The sequence below is a fragment of the Schistocerca americana genome, chromosome 3 (genome assembly GCF_021461395.2).
Source record: "Schistocerca americana isolate TAMUIC-IGC-003095 chromosome 3, iqSchAmer2.1, whole genome shotgun sequence".
Classification (NCBI taxonomy): domain Eukaryota; kingdom Metazoa; phylum Arthropoda; class Insecta; order Orthoptera; family Acrididae; genus Schistocerca; species Schistocerca americana.
Window position 1 is genome coordinate 177,125,299 of NC_060121.1, and position 25,017 is coordinate 177,150,315.

At 40.5% G+C, this 25,017-nt stretch overlaps 1 pseudogene; it reads left to right on the forward strand.

Annotated features, from left to right (window-relative positions):
- LOC124605956 overlaps window positions 1-21,840 on the forward strand; it is a 121,580-nt pseudogene extending 99,740 nt beyond the window's left edge.
- The last annotated feature ends 3,177 nt before the right edge of the window (window positions 21,841-25,017 follow it).

The following is a 25,017-nucleotide window of genomic DNA, read 5'->3' on the forward strand; positions in this document are numbered from 1 at the left end:
TATTTTATTCCTACAATTTAACAAAGCAATAATTGGTATAAATTCAGAATACACTCCTGGAAATGGAAAAAAGAACACATTGACACCGGTGTGTCAGACCCACCATACTTGCTCCGGACACTGCGAGAGGGCTGTACAAGCAATGATCACACGCACGGCACAGCGGACACACCAGGAACCGCGGTGTTGGCCGTCGAATGGCGCTAGCTGCGCAGCATTTGTGCACCGACGCCGTCAGTGTCAGCCAGTTTGCCGTGGCATATGGAGCTCCATCGCAGTCTTTAACACTGGTAGCATGCCGCGACAGCGTGGACGTGAACCGTATGTGCAGTTGACGGACTTTGAGCGAGGGCATATAGTGGGCATGCGGGAGGCCGGGTGGACGTACCGCCAAATTGCTCAACACATGGGGCGTGAGGTCTCCACAGTACATCGATGTTGTCGCCAGTGGTCGGCGGAAGGTGCACGTGCCCGTCGACCTGGGACCAGACCGCAGCGACACATGGATGCACGCCAAGACCGTAGGATCCTACGCAGTGCCGTAGGGGACCGCACCGCCACTTCCCAGCAAATTAGGGACACTGTTGCTCCTGGGGTATCGGCGAGGACCATTCGCAACCGTCTCCATGAAGCTGGGCTACAGTCCCGCACACCGTTAGGCCGTCTTCCGCTCACGCCCCAACATCGTGCAGCCCGCCTCCAGTGGTGTCGCGACAGGTGTGAATGGAGGGACGAATGGAGACGTGTCGTCTTCAGCGATGAGAGTCGCTTCTGCCTTGGTGCCAATGATGGTCGTATGCGTGTTTGGCGCCATGCAGGTAGCGCCACAATCAGGACTGCATACGACCGAGGCACACAGGGCCAACACCCATCATCATGGTGTGGGGAGCGATCTCCTACACTGGCCGTACACCACTGGTGATCGTCGAGGGGACACTGAATAGTGCACGGTACATCCAAACCGTCATCAAACCCATCGTTCTACCATTCCTAGACCGGCAAGGGAACTTGCTGTTCCAACAGGACAATGCACGTCCGCATGTATCCCGTGCCACCCAACGTGCTCTAGAAGGTGTAAGTCAACTACCCTGGCCAGCAAGATCTCCGGATCTGTCCCCCATTGAGCATGTTTGGGACTGGATGAAGCGTCGTCTCACGCGGTCTGCATGTCCAGCACGAACGCTGGTCCAACTGAGGTGCCAGGTGGAAATGGCATGGCAAGCCATTCCACAGGACTACATCCAGCATCTCTACGATCGTCTCCATGGGAGAATAGCAGCCTGCATTGCTGCGAAAGGTGGATATACACTGTACTAGTGCCGACATTGTGCATGCTCTGTTGCCTGTGTCTATGTGCCTGTGGTTCTGTCAGTGTGATCATGTGATGTATCTGACCCCAGGAATGTGTCAATAAAGTTTCCCCTTCCTGGGACAATGAATTCACGGTGTTCTTATTTCAATTTCCAGGAGTGTAGATAACATTAACTTTTTTGGTCATGGTTAAGATAATGTATACAAATAAAACAATTTACAATTTTGTTAGCCAAAGTTTGGTAAAAATAAGAAAATTCTCATCAATCCTCTTCAAAATAAAGGAGGGCAGGATCATCTTTTATTAATATAAATAGGTATAAATTACATATGGAATTCTGGAGTGTTTGTATGTAAAACATTGCTCTGTCGTTCTTGTTGTCATTGAAATAAATAACACTGGCTTTGAAACAGGAGAAAATTACTTCTGCCATCAGGGAATACAATTATGTTCGTTAAATTAAGAAATAAAAACAATGACAGAAGAAGTAGTGAATGAAATTTTGTTACTAGGAGTCATACGACAATGGAGCTGCACTAAAAGCATGATAAGTGGCTTAGAAACAAATGCTGATCTGTGACACTAAAACTGCCATTCTCATCTGACAGTGGCACATAGCGATGACTGTACAATCCTAACAAGACCTTGGACTCCTCACACGTAGCACAGACCCATAATGTATTTTCTCATCACTATGGTGAAGTTAGAGGAGGTACACTTCAAGAGTCAACTGGAACTGCTACAGAAAGGGTCTTGGCACAGAGCTAGATAGAATACCACAAAAGTGTGGAGACTATGACTTCACAGATCTCACCAAGCTAATTTCAAACAGATTAATACTGGGAGGATGCTGGATAGGGACTACCAAACCTCTACCCATACCACACCAGGAGCTTCACCAGAACAATCCATTTGCTGAAGAGGCCATACATGCAGGTGGAGAACTGTTACAATGTCTTAGCCAAAATCTGAAAGACAAAGTAGAGCAAACTAGCAAAAAGTCTCATCATCAAAGTGGAAAGCAGTGTAGTCTGGAAACAGTTCAAAAAAACTCAGAGGAGATCCCACAGATGCCTGCAATTATTTCACCTAAGTGACTGTACACCAATTGCTGTTCAGCTGCAAAATCACAACAGACATGACTTTAGAAACCATTAAGAGGTCTCAAGCTTCCTTGCAAATACATCCACAGTGGCTGAGTTGGAGTAGGTAATATCTAACAGTAAGCAAAACAGAAAAGCTGGTATCAAGAAACTAATGGTTGAATAAAGTAAATAAGTAAAAATCAGCTTTGAATACAAATCAATGAAATGGTTACTGGAGACAATAAAAGTTTATCTTACTACTTGCACATCCCAGAGACATGAAGGAAGGTCAGGCCAGTTGTGTCAAAACCAGGGGAGGAATGAAATGAGTCGAAAAATTCCTGTCTGTGTCATTATTCCATCATTCCATTAAGTATAAGAAATAAAATGCTCCACTTATCACAAACATAATGAAAGAAAAATTTGTTCACTAGCAAGTAGGATTCTGCCCTGGAAAATCAAATATTGGCTACAACCTAAACCTGACATAGTGTGTTTAGGGTGACTTTGTGAAAAGAGAGATTACTGGAGTGCTCTGGCAGCTCTGTATGACCCCATTAATCAGATGAGACCACTTGGCAGTCATGTCAACATAAAACACTGCACAGAAATTACAGCAGAGGTGGTATATGAGATGATTCATTTCATAAGTGACCATGTTGTTACAGGATAGGATATTTTTGTGGCTTGATGGGAAAAGAATGTTCTTGGTAAGTGCACAGTACAGGCGAAGCGCTTGGGCCATCAACAGGAAATAGGAGTGTGTGTGGTATAAAGCTTGACTGGAATATTTCATTAATTAGATTGGCACACTAACAGATTATGGACTAGGATTAAATGTTAGTGCCTGTCTTCAAATGTCTTACTAAGTTCTTCAGCACACTGGGCAAGACATTGCTTGTTACTGCAGATGTGCCATCACAGGTTGTTAGACTCTATGGGAGAACTTTTTTGTGTGGAATGGTGACCGGTATAAAGCAGTTTTTATATGAATTGATGTTTTTGTGGAGCTATCAGAGATTTGGATGTTAACATTGAGGTAGGTGGTTTGAAATGGATAGGAAATGAGATGCTGAGCATGCAGAAGCACAATGACTAAGTATCATGGCCCTACATATGGTTATGAAAATATCTTCAACAAACGTGAACAAGGCAGGAAGGGGGTTAGAATTTAAGGTAACCAGAAAGCTAGAAAACTATGAGAAGCTGTTAGTTATTCATGGCAGAAGCTGTTTCTGTTATGTACCTTTACATTACTTTTATGTTCTCATTATTATTTTCAGTTTTTGGACCATATTTCCTTAAACTGCCCCTCTCACATATTTTATTTCTTATTTCAGTTAACTGTCCAGTGCAAAATTAACCAAAATTATGTTGCAGAAGCTCTTTTAGCACTTCAGGATCCTAAGAGTAAAGAACTGATTACCGCAAAAAATCAGAAAGTGGTTGAATTTGAAAGTTGCATTTCAGTGACTCAACACAAATTTCTTCATCAGGTTTGTTTATCCTTTTAAATTTGTCTGTGTTTGTCTTATTAGAAGAATCATTCCAGCAAATTAATTTGCACACATTATATTCTATGTATTTACAGTACATACCACTAAAGATATCTGTTATCTTCCCTACCATTCATGTCTCAGAGGAGCTTCTGGATTTTGGGAAAGTTTGCCGAGGTGAAACCAAAGAGATGATTCTAACATTGACAAATAATACAGGTAATACCTACTAAAATGCAAAATATGCTCTAAATTATATAATATTATTCCAAAAGTTGAGGCAATCAAAAATTGTCCAAATAACACTAAAAAAGAAGTTTACCTAATTGAATGGGAGTCACTTTGAAAATGTGCATAGATGTGCATACCTAGCATCTCCTTGTAATGTTCTGTGATAGTAATCCCAGGTGAAAATACATGCACAGCTGACTGGTTGAGGTATTACTTTACTCTCATAACTGTAGAAAGCTATTTCCCTGTGGTACCAGTTGATTGATAGAGCTAAATTAGACAGACTGTACAAAAATGAGCTCTGAAGATTGATGCTGCCTTTGGTAGGTTTGGATAGCTTTAGTCACAGATACTACACTACCCTACCAGTAAAATAATGTAAAATCTGGTCAGGCTTAACTATGCTGTAAAATGACCCAATGGAAATTCCAGTATGGAACAACAACAATATGGAAATAATATATTGCTATTCACATCACAGGGGAGGGCCTGAATCACTGATAGGCACAACAAAATAGGGTGCTAGAATATTCCAGCTTTTCGACCAAGTCCTTCTTTAGTAACAAAAATCTCACACATGTCCACACAACTCACATGTGGCCACTGTCTCTGGGTGCAAAGGCCCAAATGAGGCTGTGTTCAACATGAGTAGCATTCCATTTGGAATGGGTAGTGGGGGTAAAGAAGTGGTGGCAGATGGGGAGAAGGAGAGGGGGTATCATGTCAGGGTGGGGAAGCAGCCAGTTCTGCATTTGGGAGCGTGCAGGGATGTGGTGGGAGCAGGATAGCACTGCTAACATCAGAGTGTAGTGCAAGGGAGGGGTGGGAGGGTGGAGAGGGAGGGAATAGAGGAGAGAAGTAAATCTGAGAAAACGACTACATAGGTGCACTGGCAGCACAGAAGGTTTTTGTAGTACTGCGATGGGAGCAAGGAAGAGGATAGGCAGCTGAACAACAAGAACTACCATGAGATGAGGCATATGTTGTAGGGAGAGTACACAGCTGCACAGTTCAGGAAGGCTAATGCTGCTGGGAAGAATCCAGATGGCACAGTCTATGAAACAGTAATTAAATTGAAGCACATTGTATTGGTGGCATGCTTAAAAGAGACAACTAGTTGTCATTAGCTATTCGACTAAGTCCTTCGTCAAATGTAGACAAAACACATACACATTCACACATGCAGAACTCACACACATATGGCCACTGTTGTCTGTGGGTGTAAAAGCCCAACTGTGACTGTGTCTGAGGTGAGCAGTGCTCTCAGCTGGGGTAAGTAGTGCAGATTCAGAAGACGCATGGGTATGTGTGAGAGGGGGGAGGGGGGGGGGGGGGGGGGGGAAGAAGCTCGTGCTGCCTGTGGGAGTGTGCAGAAACATAGTGGATGCAGGTTAGTGGACTGCTAGGTACAAAATTAGGAGATTTTTGGGGAGTGGGGAGAGAGGGGGAGGGGGGGGGGGAGGGAGGAAGAGGTAGAGAAGAGGAGTACAGAAGATGAAGGACTATGTGGGTGTGTCGGCAGGATATAAGACATGTGTAGGGCTGGGTTGAAGCAGGGATAGTGGTAGTTGGAGACAGGGACTAGTGAAAGTTGAGGGAAGGTGGATTATGGGAATGAAGGATATATTGCAGGAAGAGTTCCTACATGCACAGTTCAGTAAATCTGATGTTGGTGGGAAGAATCCATATGGCACCAGCTGTGACACAGTTGTTGAAGTCAAGTATAATGAGTTGGGTGGCATGATTAGCAACTGGTTGGTCCAGTTGACACATGGTCACTGTTTGGCTGTGGCCATAAAAGCAAGTAGGTCATTTGTTACTGGACACATAGGACACTTCAGTGTGGCTGCAGCTAAGTAGGTAGATTACATGATTGCTCTCACAGGAAGCTCTACCTTTGGTGGGATAGGAGATGCCTATGGCAGGACTGGAGTAAGTGGTAGTGGGAAGATGTATGGGACAGGTCTTACATCTAGGTTTGTTTGCAGCCATATGAGTCACGAGGCAAGGGGTTAGGAACAATGGGAGGAATATGGACAGCCAAGGATATTGTGAAGGTTAGTTGGGTGATAGAATACTTCTGTGGGAGGAGTAGGGATAATAGTGGCAAACATATTTCTCCTATCATGACCTGTAAATGGATATCATCTGGAGCCTTCCCATCAACGCCAGCTTATCTGAACTGTGCAACTGGGAATTCTCTCTGCAACACATGCTTCATTCCCATAAATCCCCTGGCCTCAGCCTTCTCTAGTCCATGTCCTCCACCTGCCTATCACATTCCCTGCTTCCACTTGAGCCCTACGCATGCCTTCTACCCCATCAGTGCAGCTGCATAGTCCTCTCCCTTTCTCTGCTTCTCTCCTTTCCCCTCTACGATTCCCCACTCCCTTCCCCCCTCCTCCATCAAATGCAGCCTCCTAATGTTGCACCTAGCAGTCCACAATTCTGTCCTCACCATGTTCCTGCACACCCTGACAGGCACCACTAGCATCTTCCCTCACCCCTACCTTGCCATCCATTCTCCTCCGTGCCCCATGTCTCTCCTATATCCTCACTACCCATCCCTGATACAGTCACAATCAAATTTTAGCATCTGGTGATGACAGTGGCCATATGTGTGTGTCTTATGCATATGAGAATGTTGGTGTTTTGTCTATACCTGACAAAGGACTTAGTCGGTACATAAAATAATGGAAAGGCAACACCCGCCTACAGTGAACCAATGCATGGAGCACAGAGACAGGTAACAGGAAGCATTATTCTGGCTATCTTTTGAGTTCTTGATATTTTTCTAGCAAAACTACTCACATTCACATGCACAACCACATAGATATCCAAATAAGCATTTCCATGGCCACGACAAGACCAATTATTGATACTTGATTCTTAAAAGCAGTTGCCAGAACAGATGTAACTGGGAATACAAAGAGAAAGTAGTGGGCAAGAGGCAGGTCTTTGAACAGATGACTCAGTAGCTACACAACAAGATGAGAGGAGTACAGAGAGTAGAGCAAAAAGAGTTTTAGGGAGGGTGGGGGGGGGGGGGGGGGAGGGGGAGGAGAGGAAGATGGAGATGAAGAGGGAGAAAGGTAATAAAGAGAGAAAGGAGAGTGTTAGAAAAGGGAGGAGAAAGAGGGGGGTATTGGAGGATAAAGAGGGGGATAAGGGGCAGAGAGAGAGAGAGAGAGAGAGAGAGACAATGAGGAGAGAGATACAGAATGCCCACAGTGGGGGAGAGGAGGGGGAATGTGGTGGGAGAAGGCAGTGCAACATCTGGACTGAAAAGTAGTGGCGTGGACAGATGGAGGGAGGGAAAAGGTTAGGTGAGGCAGTGGGACAGATTAGCAAAAGTTTAGGACAGGAGGACTGCAAGGACTTAGGGTATGCTGGAGAGACAATTCTCATCTACATAGTTCAAAGAAACTTATGCTGAGACTGAGTATTTGAATGGCCCAGATAATGAAGCAGCTGTTGAAATCACTTGTGTTGTAGTGTGCAGCATTTTTAGCAACTGGATGGTAAACTTTGTCGTTTGTCACAATTTGTTAGTGGCCATTCATACAAGTAAACTGTTAGTTACTTGTCATGCCCACACAGAACACAGTACAGCAATTGCAGCACAGCTGATATATAACACAGCTGCTTTCACTTGTGACCCCTCTTTTAGTGGTAGGAAATTGCTATGACTGTACTGCATTAGGAGGTAGTGGGTGGGAGTATGGGACAAGTCTACTGTGTGGACCAACCACAGGGGAATGACCCATAGGGTGGATAATTGGGAGGAGCATTGGAATGAGGATGGATAAGTATATTCTGTAGATTGTGTGGGTAGTGCAGTAGGTGATATGGACAGGTTTTTGGGTAATATATTCAATACAAGGGGTATGATGAAAGGTTATCAAAACCCTGAGGGAGAATGTGGCTGAGCTTTTGAAAGGCAGGGCGATACAGGATGATCAGAGGAGTGCTGGTTGTTGGTTGGTTAATAGGTTTACTGGTGTTGGAGGAGGAGATGGCACAGATTTGTTTATGAAAGAGCAGGATAGGATATTGTCTGTCAGTAAAATCTCTGGTAAGGTTATTGATATATTTCTACTGCACACACAGTGCCCGAAGGAAGGTGAGGTTATAAGGAACAGACTTTTCCACATGGAGCAGGTGCCAGCTGTCAAAGTGGCAGTACTGCTGGCAGTTGATATGCTTGATATGGATAACCTATTTATGGAGCCATCTGAGATATGGAGATCAACATCTAGGAAGATGGTTTGATGAGTTGAGAAAGACCATATGAAGTGCATTTGGGAGAAAATGTTGAGGTTATGGAGGAAAGAGGAAAGGTTGCCCTTGCCATAAGTCCAGATGATAAAAATGTCATCAATGAATCTGAATCAGACAAGAGGTTTAGGTGTTGACTGGATAGGAATGACCCCTCCAGATGGCCCATAAATAAATTGGTATAGGATGGTGCCATCTGAGCACCCATGGCTTTGTTTATAGATTTCGCCTTCAAAAGTGAAATATTTATAAGTCAGGATATAGGTGGCTATGAGGAGTAGGAAGAGGTGGTCAGTTTTGTATCACAAAGATTATTCTGACTATCTTTTGAGTTAGCTATTTTTCTAGCAAAACTACTCACATTTGCATGCACAGACACACAACTGGAAGGCCATGGATGTGGGGGATGTTGGTATACAAGGTCATTGCATCTACAATGTCTAGCAAGGAGTCTGGTGGTAATGGAACAGGAACTGTGGAGAGACAGTGAAGGAAGTGAGCAGTGTCTTGATTGTACAATGGGAGATTACAGACAACAGTTTGGAGGTGTTGGTCAACAAAGGCAGAGATTTGTTCTGTGGGATCACTGTACCCAGCCACAGTGGGATAGCCAGTTGTTGAATTGGGTTTGTGGAGTGTGGAGAGTTGGTAAAAGGTAGAAGTGCAGAGTCTGCTGGTGTGAGGAGGGATAGGGATTCAGGTGTCAGGTTTTGGAATGGACCTAAGGCATTGAAAAGCTGCTTGAAGCCATATTAGACTTCTGGTATGTACTCATGGTTGTAAGGTTTGAATGCAGAGATGCCGGAAAGTTGGTGGAGACCATCATCCACATAGGCACTACAATTCAGGACCTCTGTGGCTGAGCCTTTGTGTGCAGGAAGGATGTTAAGGTCTGGACTGTTTTTCGGGTTACGGGTGGCAGTATGTTCCATACAGGTATGGTGGACTGAGGACGGATTTAGGAAGAAAGGTGTGACAAGGTTAGAAGTGAGGCCCCTGAAAGATTTATCAGGAAAAAAAAGGAAAGAAGGTAGTTTTGTCAGAAAGACAGACAACAGTGTTGAGAGCTGTGTGTTCAGGAGTGGTGTGTCTCATGGAGGGAGGAGGAAGTTTATGAGGATGTGTTAGGCAGTACATTTATTTTATTTATTTATTTATGTCCTGAATCTTTGTGGTACATATACCATACCTTAGATGTTGGACAAAATGATATTACATTAATATACTGTTACATTGGTGTATACATTACATTTATAAATTGTTACATTTTTATATTGCTATATTGTTACATAACATTTTTATATTGTTACAACCAACTTATTTTTCAAGATACTGTGTTACTGAGTAAAAACAGTTTTCCAAGAGATATGATGTTACAGATTTTTTAAAGTTATGGATTTTGTTTATGGCCTTTAGGTTACTTGGCAGCTTATTAAACAAATGTGAACCTGTGTGATATACACCTTTCTTGCACATTGTGGTATAACAATGATGTCTGTGTATGTCACTATTTGCCCTTGTATGGTGTTCATGTACAGATTTATTTTGAATAAATACATTTCCAGTTTTTAGCATGCTTTTTTTAGGAACATTACAACTTCTAGTGTATAGATACATGGTAGGGGTAGAATCCCCAGTTCTTTAAAGAATGGTTTGCATGATTTTCGGCTGTTGGCATTTTTCATTACCCTCACAATCTTTTTTTGTTTCCGGAATGTGGTTATGCAATGAGGAGAATTTCCCCAGAATATGATGCCATATCTTAATAGGGAGTGTATGCAAGCGTAATACACTGCTCTAACTGTTTCAGGACTTGTGTTGTTCCATATAATCCTCATCGCATAAGTCATTTTGGATAGTTTAGAATTTAATGAAGTGATGTGGGAATTCCATTTAAGGTTGTCTTGTAAGTAGATGCCAAGAAATTTTGCTTCAGTGACACTGTTAATTCTTTGGTTTTCCATTGACATGTTTGGTTTTAATGGGTTTTTATTTTGTTGTGTATGGAAGTGTAAGACGACTGTTTTTTGAGGGTTTATCAGTAATTTATTCCTCATAAACTACTCTGAGACATTTTCACTTGTGACTTTAGCATTTAAACTTAGAGCCATTTCATTTTCACCTTCAATTAATATGCTTGTGTCATCTGCAAATAGCACTGGTTCGGAGTGTTGAACGTGTAGGGGGAAGTCGTTTATGAAAATTAGGAAGAGAAAGGGACCTAAAACTGAGCCTTGTGGTACACCATGGGTTAGTGTGGAAGATTTCGATTGATAAGCTTGGAGTTCGTTTTTTCCCATGTGTTTTACCTTTGTTATCTGAGAGCAATTTTCTAGGTAGGATTTCAGCCACTCGTGTGGCAGGCCTCTTACACCATACCACTCTAACTTTCTTAGGAGAATTTCATGGTCTATTAGATCAAATGCTTTTGTTAAATCCAGGAAAATCCCCGAAACATTTTTGTGATTATCCACTGAATTTAAAATACGATTTATGAGGCTAAAAGTGGCTGTTTCAGTACTGCACTGAGGCCTGAAGCCATGCTGACATCCTGAAATCATATTTTTTTGTTAAAGAAATCAGTTAGTTGTAGCAGAACTAGTTTTTCAATGATTTTTGAAAAACCTGATAGGAGTGACACAGGCCTATAGTTGACCATCTGCTGCCGATCGCCCTTTTTGTAAAGGGGTACAACTTTTGCAGTTTTTAACTGTCGTGGGAAAATACCACTTGATAGTGAAGAATTGCATATATCTAGCAGTGGTGCGAGTATCTGTTCAGCTGATACTTTTATAATATAGTCTGGCACATCCTCGACTCTGGCTGAATATTTATTTTTTAATGACTTTATACTGTTTAACAGTTCTTCCCTACTTATTGGACGGAGGAGCATGGATGTATTTGTTACACTATTTCCAGAAATTTCCTGTAATATTTTGTTTCCCCCCCCCCCCCCCCCCCCCCCCCCCATTTGTTCCTTCGCTAACTCACGAGCAATATTGGTGTAGTAAGAATTGAAGTGATTAGCAATTAATTTTGGATCAGTGATCTTGCTGCCCGCCTGTGACAATACAATATTTTTGTGTGTTTCCACCTTTCCAGTAAGTCTCTATACCATATTCCACATTGTCTTAGCTTTGTTTGATGATTCCATAATAAGTTTGTCATTTTCCCTTAATTTTGCTTCCCTTATTACATGACTCAGAGTTAACTTGTATTTTTTGAAGTGGTGAGCAAATTCAGGGCTGCTATCTGTTTGGGTTTGCTGGGGCCTTTACAAATTATTTTCTTTTTTGGAAATGCAATTTCGAAACAATGTCTGTAAATTTCCATGAAATTATCCAGCTTTTCATCTGTGTTGTAACTGTTGTAGATTTTATTCCATGAGTGGGTACTTAGCATATGTTTGAAGTGCTCAATATTTTGCATGCTGAATTTTCTCTTGTAGATAACACTTCCATTCCTAGACAAATCAACACTTCCGCATATGGCAAGTAGCTGTGCATTGTGGTCACTGTAGTCGGTATTAAAGTTTTCTGAGGTGTGCGTGTCAGTGTTTACAAAGATCGGATCAATAAGTGTAGCACTAGCTTTTGTTACGTGTGTAGGGGAGTTTATTTTAGTGCACAGGTTATATTCTTGAATAATATTAAGGGATTTTTCTCTTTGGTGGCTGTGTGTTAAGAGGTCAATATCAAAATCGCCACACAGAACTATAGTTTTGCAAGTATTTTTAAGTTTCCCTAGTGCAAGGTCAAGTTTTTTAAAGAAAATGTTTACATTGCTGTTGGGTGATCTGTAAACACACATTATTATTTCCTGATGTTATTTCAATAGCTGAGGCTTCAAAGTGTTTTTCGCCTCCTAAGTGATGTACACAGTCTATTATCTTATAGTCTATGTTTTCTTTTACATAAATGCAGCTTCCTCCAAGCTTTGATATTGGTCTGCAAAAGTAGTTTGCCAGAGTGAAACCGGTTATGCCAGTAGGGCATGCCAGTATGCCAGTAGGGCATGGTCAGGGGGTGTTGGAAATGCTAATTCAGCTGGTGAAGGACAATAGTTCCTATTACAGTGATGGCACTCAGGATGTTGTGGTCACAGAGTAACAGGCTGTCAACTATGGTCTGAGCTTGGATTGTATGGTTATCAAGGACCAAATTGGTGAGGGTGAGGCACTGACAGAATTGGAAAAGGTGAAGGTTTTGCAATAGGATGGGTGACAGCATGAAAGTCAGTTTTAGTGCTATATACATTAGGTGGGACACCATATGCCAGACAAGATTACAGAAAAAAATAGGGCTTAGTCTGACAGCAGCATTCTTTTCAGTGTGCCTGCTTGCCATTCATTGCCTCCTCTGTGTGACAAGCAGCAATCTATCCAATTCAAATAGCTGTCATACAGTCATTTGTTTATGAATTAATGTTTATTAATTATATTAATATCAAAATTTACTGTAAAATTATGGAAGGGAGATTCCACATAGCATTTCAGTGAAGGTGTTTCTCATTTCGATTTTCTTTTGTAGACTGAAAGTATAGGCTTTTGCACATTGGTTTGTACTTTCCCCTTTTTCTCACAACTTTATTAGTTGATATCCCACCATAGTAGATGGTAATGATTATGTTGCTAATTCACATGTGATGCAGCAGATGTCTCATCAGCTTAAGAAATCCTCACTTAACTGTAGCTCTGCTTGGATCTGTGCCATATTTACAGAAATGAGTATACAGTTAGAACAAATAAGTGGAATGATATACAGTAAAATAAAATAACATATTTCATGGAAGGATTGTCATAACTGATCTTCACAAATATATTTGTTTATTCACCTTTGAACATTGCAGATGTTATTGGTGAAAATATTTACCTATACAGCTAAAAGAAGAGATATGTAAAATTTCACGACATTTGTGTCAATGATATTGTGTTACATATAATGTCAATATTACATGTGCAGGAATCTGTTGACAAACCATTTGATATAGATTATTTGTATTTTCTAGCATTCTCTGGTGTTACATCTTAGTGTGACAGAACTTTATCCCAGTTGAATGTGATTCCTCATTCTCTTTTACTGAGTAATATTCTTTTTTTTCCTAAGACTATTTTAAATGTACTGCAGGAAACAGAATGGTCTGTCTTTGGAAGTCTGTTGAAAAGTCTGTGGCCAATATATTAGTGGATGTTATGAATCTTAGCTAGCTTACTGTTCGATAAATGAACAGAATGTCCAGTTCTTGTGTTGTGTTCATATATTAAAATCCAGCAGCCAGAATGATTTATATTTTCTTTAACATTGGGGAAGCAAATACAGCGGCTAGGAACCATTATAATATTAAGCTCTTTATTCTCTTGGAGTAAGTGATGCTGTACATCAGATAGCCTTCTTTTAGATAAAAAATTCCACTCACCAAGTGGCGGCACGAGAATACACATATAAAGGTATATACAGAGGATTTTACGAAGAAATTGAAGAAATGTATGATGAGATAAAAGAAATTATTCAGATAATTAAGGCAGACGAAAATTTAATAGTCATGGGTGACTGGAATTTGATAGTAGGAAAAGGAAGAGAAGGAAACATAGTAGGAGAATATGGATTGGGGGTAAGAAATGAAAGAGGAAGCCACCTGGTAGAATTTTGCACAGAGCATAACTTAATCATAGCTAACACTTGGTTCAAGAATCATAAAAGAAGGTTATATACATGGAAGAAGACAGATTATATAATGGTAAGACAGAGATTTAGGAACCAGGTTTTAAGTTGTAAGACATTTCCAGGGGCAGATGTGGACTCTGACCACAATCTATTGATTATGAACTGTAGATTAAAACTGAAGAAACTGCAAAAAGGTGGGAATTTAAGGACATGGGACCTGGATAAACTGACTAAACCAGAGGTTGTACAGAGTTTCAGGGAGAGCATAAGGGAAAAACTGACAAGAATGGGGGAAAGAAATACAGTAGAAGAAGAATGGGTAGCTTTGAGAGATGAAGTAGTGAAGGCAGCAGAGGATCAAGTAGGTAAAAAGACCAGGGCTAGTAGAAATCCTTAGGTAACAGAAGAAATATTAAATTTAATTGATGAAAGGAGAAAATATAAAAATGCAGTAAATGAAGCAGGCAAAAAGGAATACAAACGTCTCAAAAATGAAATCGACAGGAAGTGCAAAATGGCTAATCAGGGATGGCTAGAGGACAAATGTAAGGATTCAGAGGCTTATCTCACGAGAGGTAAGATAGATACTGACTACAGGAAAATTACAGAGGCCTTTGGAGATAAGAGAACGACTTGTATGAGTATCAAGAGCTCATATGGAAACCCAGTTCTAATCAAAGAAGGGAAAGCGGAAAGGTGGAAGGAATATGTAGGGGGTCTATACAAGGGCAATGTCTTGAGGACAATATTATGGAAATGGAAGAGGATGTAGATGAGGATGAAATGGGAGATATGATACTGCGTGAAGAGTTTGACAGAACACTGAAAGACCGAAGTTGAAACAAGGCCCCTGTAGTAGACAACATTCCATTAGAACTACTGACAGCCTTGGGAGAGCCTGTCCTGACAAAACTCTACCATCTGGTGAGCAAAATGTATGAGACAGGCAAAATACCCTCAGACTTCAAGAAGAATATAATAATTCCAATCCCAAAGAAAGCAGGTGTTGACAGATGTGAAAATTAGCAAACTATCAGTTTAATAAGTCACGGCTGCAAAATACTAACGTGAATTCTTTACAGACGAATGAAAAAACTGGTAGAAGTCAACCTCGGGAAGATCAGTTTGGATTCTGTAGAAATATTGGAACACATGAGGCAATACTGACTTTTCTTAGAAGCTAGATTAAGAAAAGGCAAACCTATGTTTCTAGCATTTGTAGACTTAGAGAAAGCTTTTGACAATGTTGACTGGAATACTCTCTTTCAAATTCTGAAGGTGGCAGGGGTAAAAAACAGGGAGCGAAGGGCTATTTACAGTTTGTACAGAAACCAGATGGCAGTTATAAGAGTCAAGGGACATGAAAGGGAAGCAGTGGTTGGGAAGGGAGTGAGACAGGGTTGTAGCCTCTCCCTGATGTTATTCAATCTGTATATTGAGCAAGCAGTAAAGGAAACAAAAGAAAAATTTGGAGTAGGTATTAAAATCCATGGAGAAGAAATAAAAACTTTAAGGTTTGCTGATGACATTGTAATTCCGTCAGAGACAGCAAAGGACTTTGAAGAGCAATTGAATGCAATGGACAGCGTCTTGAAAGGAGGATATAAGATGAACATCAACAAAAACAAAATGAGGATAATGGAATGCAGTCGAGTGAACTCGGGTGATGCTGAGGGAATTAGATTAGGAAATGAGACACTTAAAGTAGTAAAGGAGTTTTGCTATTTGGGGAGTAAAATAACTGATGGTGGTTGAAGTAGAGAGGATATAAAATGTAGATTGTCAATGGCAAGCAAAGCATTTCTGAAGAAGAGAAATTTGTTGACATCGAGTATAGATTTAAATGTCAGGTAGTCGTTTCCGAAAGTATTTGTATGGAGTGTAGCTATGTATGGAAGTGAAACATGGATGGTAAATAGTTTGGACAAGAACAGAATAGAAGCTTTAAAAATGTGGTGCTACGGAAGAATGCTGAAGATTAGATAGGTAGATCACGTAACTAATGAAGAGGTATTGAATTGAATTGAGGAGAAGAGGAGTTTGTGGCACAACTTGACTAGAAGAAGGGATCAGTTGGTAGGACATGTTCTGAGGCAGCAAGGGATCACCAATTTAGTATTGGAGGGCAGTGTGGAGGGTAAAAAGAGATGAATACAGTAAGCAGATTCAGAAGGATGTAGGCTGCAGTATGTACTGGGAGATGAAGCAGTTTGCACAGGGTAAAGTAGCACGGAGAACTGCATCAAACCAGTCTCGGGAGTGAAGACTAAAACAACAACAACAACAAAGGATTTTTATCAATCCAATTACATTATATTTTGAAACATTGATTATTTTCATAGATATATTAGCACAATGGCCATTTTACTATTTCAGACCAAATTTTTAAGCCAGCTTATTTACTCCATGGAAGAACTGCATATGTAAGTTGGGAGTGGAAAAATGCAAACTATGCATACACTAATATGGTTTTGATCAATAATATGCATAAAGACCAGGTATCAGTGGTTTGCATTTTGTGATTTTTTGCATGTGCTACAAGAAATTTTGGATACAAATTAATATACAGGGAAACATGTTAATTTATATCATGAATCACTTTCATCCTATTAATTGTTCTTTCTAAATGACACTATGAAAAGTACACTGAAAACTTAAAATTTATTGAATTAAAACATGAAAGACAAATCAGTTTAATCTAGTAAAAGACTCACCTTTTAAGGGAACATTGGTCCTCCTGTAGTTGCAATGTTAAATTTGAGGTCATTTTTCTCACGCCACTTACTTGTTTGCAAGTTAATATGCAGCACAGACATTCATAAGTTTTGATCTTTGTACCTAATAGCTCACAAGGAAACAAAACTTATACAGCAAAAAGAGCATATTTAACTTGTTGATAAAATATAGTCACTCTTGTAAAGTTATCATGGCTACCTGAGATCTCGGTTTGGTTTTTTATGATGTGTGGTAATTGACAGTTCAATTAAAATTCTTAAGATCTGCTACAGTTCCTAGTTCATTCAGACTTTTTGAGAGGTGAAGTATTTGCTATCACTCTGTGCATGAAAGTGCACAGTATTAAAATGTTTCAAAATGCCATGCACAAAAATTTGATTTTTTAGGGGGCCATATCTCAGGTTCAAACAATAAAGAGATTTTAGTTAGCCCTTATCCTAGTGATCATTTATATATATAAAAACAAAAATGAGGTGACTTACCGAACAAAAGCGCTGGCAGGTCGATAGACACACAAACAAACACAAACATACACACAAAATTCAAGCTTTCGCAACAAACTGTTGCCTCATCAGGAAAGAGGGGAAGACGAAAGGAAGTGAGTTTTAAGGGAGAGGGTAAGGAGTCATTCCAATCCCGGGAGTGGAAAGACTTACCTTAGGGGGAAAAAAGGACAGGTATACACTCGCACACACGCACATATCCATCCACGTGTCTGTATGTGTGGATGGATATGTGCGTGTGTGCGAGTGTATACCTGTCCTTTTTTCCCCCTAAGGTAAGTCTTTCCGCTCCCGGGATTGGAATGACTCCTTACCCTCTCCCTTAAAACCCACTTCCTTTCGTCTTCCCCTCTCCTTCCCTCTTTCCTGATGAGGCAACAGTTTGTTGCGAAAGCTTGAATTTTGTGTGTATGTTTGTGTTTGTTTGTGTGTCTATCGACCTGCCAGCGCTTTTGTTCGGTAAGTCACCTGATTTTTGTTTTTATATATAATTTTTCCCACGTGGAATGTTTCCTTCCATTATATTGTGATCATTTATATAGCTATACATGTTGCTATCCTACAGTAGAGAGTCAAAATTTAAATATTATACACTTCCTCCAGCCCATGCAAATTGAGCAAGTTGATTGGTTCTTGTGCATTAATTATGTTCTAGGGTGGACATTAAACAGCTTATAAAAGCACTTTTAGCTCATGGGTAGTTTCTCAGAAAATCCCAAAAAACCATCACTTTTGGGTGCAAAAGTTGTGCCATAATATTGCCTCATGAAAGGTAACACATGATTTCTGTGGCATACCACTGAGCCATCCAAGTTCTCTCAATCACTACCAGTTACAACATTTGCTCAAGTTTGGTAAGTTATACACTCTTCAGCAGAGAAATTGTCAAATTTTGGCATGCAGATGGTAAAGAAAGTTACTGAAATTGTGAAGGAAGTTAGTAGATACGCCAAAGAAAATACATATAATAGAGGGAAACATTCCACGTGGGAAAAATATGTCTAAAAAGAAAGATGATGAAACTTACCAAACAAAAGCGCTGGCAGGTCGATAGACACACAAACAAACACAAACATACACACAAAATTCTAGCTTTCGCAACCAATGGTTGCCTCGTCAGGAAAGAGGGAAGGAGAAGGAAAGACAAAAGGATATGGGTTTTAAGGGAGAGGGTAAGGAGTCATTCCAATCCCGGGAGCGGAAAGACTTACCTTAGGGGGAAAAAAGGACAGGTATACACTCGCACACACACACATATCCATCCACACATACACAGACACAAGCAGACATTTGTAAAGGCCATCATTACAAATGTCTGCTTGTGTCTGTGTATGTGTGGATGGATATGTGTGTGTGTGCGAGTGTATACCTGTCCTTTTTTCCCCCTAAGGTAAGTCTTTCCGCTCCCGGGATTGGAATGACTCCTTACCCTCTCCCTTAAAACCCATATCCTTTTGTCTTTCCTTCTCCTTCCCTCTTTCCTGACGAGGCAACCATTGGTTGCGAAAGCTAGAATTTTGTGTGTATGTTTGTGTTTGTTTGTGTGTCTATCGACCTGCCAGCGCTTTTGTTTGGTAAGTTTCATCATCTTTCTTTTTAGACATATAAAGAAAATACATAAATTGATTAAAGAGGATGAAGGAAGCACGTTGGAAGTGGTCCAAGCTATTTAATCACCAGCCCCAGTATTACAGAAGGTTGATGATAAATACACACAAAGGGGTTTCCAATACAAAAAGTTAAAAAAAGAAAAGAAAATGCATCACCTAAGGATCTGGAAAAATAAGAAATAAAATTCAAGAATGTGCAGGAAGAGTTTAAAGCACTGGTAGACAAATACAAGATGATTAAGAAAGAATTTGAAAGGAAAATGATATTGGCTTTCTCGATTTATCAAAAAATTGAGGGCGCTGATCTGAAACAGATGAAAGAATTCCTCAGCACTTATGCTGATGATCTCCAGCACAACCATGAACTCATTAGACACAAACATATTGACTTCAAACGTCAGTGTTTGGAAATGACTGCTGAAAAACTACTTGAACAGTTCATTTTGATGAAATACACTGGCTTAGGAAGACCATGTATAATTTAATTTGAGGAATTTAGGATATCAGGGCTTTCATCCATTATGAGACAGGTGCAAGATTACTCAAAAATACAATGAATGATATAAAGCCTTCACCGGACGGGGGGGGCCAAGCGGTTCTAGGAGCTACGGTCTGGAACCGCACGACCGCTACGGTCACAGGTTCGAATCCTGCCTTGGGCATGGATGTGTGTGATGTCCTTAGGTTGGTTAGGTTTAAGTAGTTCTAAGTTCTAGGGGACTGATGACCTCAGAAGTTAAGTCCGATAGTGCTCAGAGCCATTTGAACCATTTTTTGACAAAAAGCCTTCAAAGAAAGAAGGGTTTTTAAGAATCATGTGTGAGAAGCAAAAGAAAGAGAAGGCAAAAAAGAAGAAAGTAGGCACAGATAATTCTAGCAGGAAAGAAGACAAGTCAGATGTAAAGAATGGAAGTTTAGATGCTTCCAGGGAAGACAAAGATGACAATAGGAAGTCAGGGACACCAACTCCTAAAGTGGATGAGGAGGGCTACTGTATCAACCTAAACCTTGTCCTTAGGAATTTGATAAAGGGAGCTTTTATTGAAGCTCAGACACTGATGCATATGATGAAAAGGAACACAAAATTTGTGTGACAATCATAAATTAAGCGAAAGGTCTGCTCCAATGAGTGCCAGTGTTAACGAGTTCTGTCCAGTGGAGGAAAACATGTTGCTTTCATCAGTAGCTACAGTTACAACAAAAAGAGATTCATCTACTGACTTCGAGTCTCATATCAAATGCTCACAGTCTGTCTCTTAACAACTAGTTGAGAAACCAAGTAGTGATCTTTTGGGATTGTGTCTCTTCCAAAGTATGTCTGACTGCATTTAGTGCCTCAAACACAACAGGAAATCATCCATATACACTGCTACAGTGCCCAACTCAGCCTACAGTTAGCAGCCCATCTGCATAAACAACATCACACTATGCAGATCTGGGAGATATTTTTCTGATGTTGGTGAAATGCAACAGCTAGCATTACCATCAATGCAGTCATTGAAAACAACCACATCCACATAGGGCATTGCTGGAGTTACAAGTTCATCATCAAGATGAGGGGAGAGCCCATCTACACATGGGAGAATGAGTCCAGCTCCAATTTCCTGTGTGAATAGTGTTAGAAGCTTGGAGTTCTGCACGGCTGATGTTACAGCAGGTTCATCATCAGGACCACCACCTCTTGCTATGAAACAAAGTATCACATAAAGTTTTCCAGTGGCACAGTGCCCTCATTCCCTGCTGGAATTATTACTGTACTTTCTAACAATCTAAGTCCTGCACAGTTTCCATCTAGAATTTGTAACACACTTATGCTTGTGGGAATGCTAGCCAATAAACAGCTCATCACAATTGACTCTAACCAATCAATACATGACAGTATGGACGTGTTTTTGAGATCTCTTGCAACATCACCAACTCACAATGTAGCACCACTATGTGGGTCATTGGTCCAGCTCCACAGGCACACCAGCCAAACTTCACTCATTTGCCACAAAGGTAGAAAAATTGCCCTCACAGCGAGCAGCAGGCAGTTCCATTTCTGACAACAGAACTAGAAGATCGCCAGCACCGCACCGCCACCCAGACTTGACATCGCCCTTGCCACCCAAGACCACCACATATTACAACCAATGCTGGAACTCCTTGTATTGCTTGTGAGCTGGAACTTTAATTTTCTCCCTACTGTTAATGTCTGAGGAGATAGTCTTTACCATTTGTAAGAAAACTTTTCAGAAGATAGTCTCAAACAGAGATTTACTTGAGTTATTCTCCAAAAAACTTAGGTTGTCAAAGAAGTCATTCCTTTATTTTCAAGAAGGACCTTTTTTTAAAAAAAAAAGTGCTAATTGATTGCAGAAACACATTTGTGGACATAAACTGAGTGTGTCAACTGATTTTTGAGTCCAATCAACTGACTTACAGCGAAAGTGCCCCAAGTCAGGACACTCCAAGTACCGTACTTGAAAAGGCAATCATGTCAGAACCCATCAGCATTCTACTTTAATGTAGATATTTTACAGTACAAGATAAAGCTAAAAAGTGTAGCAGGATCTTGACCTTCCCAGCTGGCAGCCTATTGGATATATGAATCCAGCCATACTGGCCTCATAATTGACTATAAATATAATAGTCATGGAATGTCTTCAGTCTTTCTTCTGCTTAATCTCACAGTAGCTGTCCCAGTTGATGGTGGTGGCAAAACTATGGAATCTATGCCAAATAGCCATGATTTATGGAAGTTCGTGGAACTCTCCCAACACAGTAAAAATCATGGTGCTGGTTCCCAGAGGGTGTGTTCAGAAATAACTAATGAACCAAGAAATCAAAGCTCTATAGCAGCACATTTAACTGTGAAGGCACTTCCTTGTTGGGCTTGGAATTTAAGCTGGTTGGTTATGGCTACAGACAGTATCTAGTGAAATGAAGATGAAATGAAGATTTGTCTCAGACAGTTATATGTATGATGGTGTCCCAGACCCAAGGAACTCCACCAGAATCAGAATGCTATCAACTGTGCTGTTTCTTGGAAACTCATAAGTTCCATGCTGTTTAGTTCCATTTACAGTGTTTGTGTGTAAGTATGGAGTGTATATGAGAAAACACTGTGAGTGAAATGAAAATTTGCTGTTGTGTGTTTCAAAAAGTTAATTTGCCAAATTTGCTGTTTGTAATGATCTAAGTCATACTCAACATTTATTTGAATTTTAAATTCATTGCAAAATTATGTGTGAAATAATGCTGTTACTATGAAAGACATTTCAGTTAAAACTTACCAACATACGTAACTGGTCCATATAAAATAGACAATGATTCCTTGAGGCTAACTGGGGGAGGGAGAATACTGCAATATGCCTGGTGGCTCCCCCGTACCATGGTGGCAGGAGTTAACACTGCTGTGCCCCACCAAAACAATGGACAAACGGAAGCTCATCCCAAGTTGCCATCATACAGTGGTCATCCAATGTAGTGCAGAAACACAGTTCATCATTGAATACATTGCAACACCATTAATCAACAGTCCATGCTTCCCAGCCATGGCACTGTCCCAAATGCAGTCATTTGTTTTGGTACTAATGCAGCCTAGCCATGCCAGCAGGTGCTAGGCTGCCACCATTAGTGTGGGATGACACAGAGTGTTGCAGGGAGTCCATTACTTGTTCTTGTATGGCAGGCACAGATGTGAAGAGGTTACAGTGTAGCTGGTGCACAGTATGCTGATCTTCCCTTGCAGTGTTCATACAGGGTCAACCAGAACTTTCACAATGAGTATGCATAGTGTCATGTTCCCAAGTAGGCCAACCTCTGGTCATTATCACATCTGAAGGCCCCACAAATCTAGATATTGCACGATTTGACCAGCCAGCAAATGAAACTCTTTCAGCTGCTGATAATGCTGTCTTACATGAGTGTATGGAATGTCCAGGTCCTTCACAGTTATCGTTCAACATCTGATGCCATTCATGCCATATATATACCCTACCAGGCCTTTTATTGAAAACATAGTGTAACTGAACAGATAAAAGGTCTACTAAGAAGCAGCAGCAAGAAAACAAACACATACTAGACTGAATCATTCTTTCTCTCTCGTCCTGTCTGGTAAGTTTCTTCTGACCTGGGGTTCTGGGTGACTTTTCCATACTCTCCACCTTTTGTAAACCTCACCATCTCTTTCTCTTTATTCCTCTTCAGCCCTTCTGCTAGGAGGAGGAGCCATTGGCTCCAAAAGCTTGCAAACTTCCTTAACCTTGGTATGTGTGTGTTCTCCTGCAACTACTTCAGTGAATAGATTTTTATTATCTATTCAGTTACATTGCATTTTCAAAAATTGAAAACTGATGTTTTGTTGATGTATTCAGTCAACCAGGCCTGTTAACAATACAAAACACAAACAATAGTAATGAATTCTGGTGGCCATTATTCCTGTAACAAAGAATCGCAACTTTGATAATTTACATACCAGCAGATGGTGTGTTCATGTATGAAGTTACATTAACATCCAACCATGACTTCTGGGTTCTTCAGTATTTTGATCAGGCGCTGAAGTTTCCTGAACATATAAATCTTTCTGCTTGTTTTAATTGCCCTTTATACTTTGATAATAACAGTTGCTGCCTTTGCTTCTAGGTCACTAATGCCAATTCCAGTGTGGATATCCTCAAAGAAGACATGTCCATTTGTTGCCATTGGATCCACTATATTTCCATTATGAATGGGCTTGTAAAATACTTGTTCTGTATAGTTTTCAGATAAGGTATTTAGTAAGGATTCACAGGATACCTTGTCAAAACCAACACTAACAAAATCATAATTGTCCCAATTGATTGCTGGATCATTAAAATCTCCTCTGACAACTGTTTTATGATTGGGGAACTTACATAACATCAAACTGACTTTATTTATTTTAAAATTTATTCATTGACTGTGAATTCCTTGATATCAGCTGTATTAGGTATAGACTCACTACCTAATAATAACATATGAAAATTTGTTCTGGACTGGGACTCAAAACTGGATTTAGAGCTTATCACAAGCAGTCACCATAACCACTTTGGCTATGCATGCACAGCCCCTGGACTGACCCAAACTTCCATGTGTCAAACTGTCTACATCCTTGTATCACAGTCCACTATATTCATCACCTAATGCTTACATCATTACTTGGATTGCCACAGGAATTTGCAGTCAACAAATGAACATCTAATTTTTTTTTACAGCTGTGCATCATCAGCGGTGTCTGTTCTCTTAGACATTTATGCAAGTATTACAAGCCTAGGTGGGCATATGACAATAGCAACGTTGGTCTTCATTCCTTATTATCTCATTCTCTCTACTGTGAGAATTCACAGACAATGAATAAATTTTGTGATACTTGTACAGATGTGGATTTAAGTAGCGTCTGTTCTTTCAGACATGAATGTAAGTTTATTTATTCATTTATCTGAGTCCAAAGTACACAAAATGTAATATTAATTAAAGAGAATTTCACAGTGTTCAGCAGGCAGAATGGTACATCATTTCCTGCAAACAAGAGTTTCATGTCACAGGTTCACTCAGATTACTGCAAGCCAACAAGTGCTCAGAGTGCTACCTTGCCCCACAGTCACAAAATTCATCATCACTCATATCACACTCTTTCAAATTAGCCTTGTGCCTTGTCACCTCTTATTCTCGCCCTTTTGACAGTCTTCCAGCAGATAGAAGTATTGCATACAACCTGATAGCTTCTTTTTTCATGTCCGTAATTCTCCAGCTCAGTTCAGCAGGTTTCTGTTGAACTTGGAACTGTTGCTGTTGTAAGTAGGAAACTTTATTTAGATTTCAGCTGTGATGTACAGTGGTGAGTTCCAAATGATGGATGCCTTGGATCTGCTTCCTGCTTCTTCTTTTCAGTCTCTGCTTCTTATATCTGAAGGTGCTACTCTCATGAGTGGAAAGATCTTATTGTCTGGGGTTGGTATTGGGCACGCTGTGACTATGTGGCCTGTCTCTTCAAGAGCCATATCAATTTGGTTAGCATGAGCAGAGTTCCTCCAGACTGGTGTGGCATACTCTGCAACAGAGAAACACTGAGCAAGTGAAGACATGCAGAAGATGCTGGGCT